Source organism: Labeo rohita, chromosome 16 (genome assembly GCF_022985175.1).
Source record: "Labeo rohita strain BAU-BD-2019 chromosome 16, IGBB_LRoh.1.0, whole genome shotgun sequence".
Lineage (NCBI taxonomy): Eukaryota > Metazoa > Chordata > Actinopteri > Cypriniformes > Cyprinidae > Labeo > Labeo rohita.
In genome coordinates, this window is record NC_066884.1 from 30,323,779 (window position 1) to 30,324,344 (window position 566).

At 35.5% G+C, this 566-nt stretch overlaps 1 protein-coding gene across 3 annotated transcripts in view; it reads left to right on the forward strand.

The window, feature by feature from the left end:
• The window catches only part of ca14 (carbonic anhydrase XIV), a 95,171-nt gene that overhangs the window by 46,566 nt on the left and 48,039 nt on the right, over positions 1 to 566 (forward strand). The gene's annotated exons all lie outside the window — the stretch shown is intronic.

Below are 566 nucleotides of genomic sequence, written 5' to 3' on the forward strand. Positions count from 1 at the left end.
TACCTGGTTTCCAAATGTTACATTTCCACGATGCTGCTGTGTTAAAATGGATAACCATGAATCGTCCTGTATTTATAATCCTCAGATTTTAACTAACATGATCAGACTCATTGCCTCTGCACCATTGCGATTTTATAATTAACAACTTATTGCAGGCTAGAATTAAACTACTGGTTTCATTTGGTCAGTGGAGAATGGCACACTTTTTGGTCACACTATTTCCCTGTTCAATAATGTAAAGGTGCTTTGACATGATTTGCAATGTAAAAAGCGCTATATAAATATGGTGGCTTAACTTCATAGATCATAATTGTGCCTGGCTGGAACCATTTTAGTTTGTCTTTGTCATTTCTTGGATTTGTGTTCAGAAGTGCTGTCAGTCACTCTTTGTATTGTTTTACTGGCCAGTCAAGGTAGACAGCATTGTTTCATTTGTCAGCCCTGATGGACCTGTTTTTTTAAAAAAAAATGCCACAACCTTTAAAGGGTGTGGCCTAACCACACTATAAAATGACAGTACAAAAGTTAGTAAAACAAAAAAAAAACAGTAAACTAAATGACAAAAC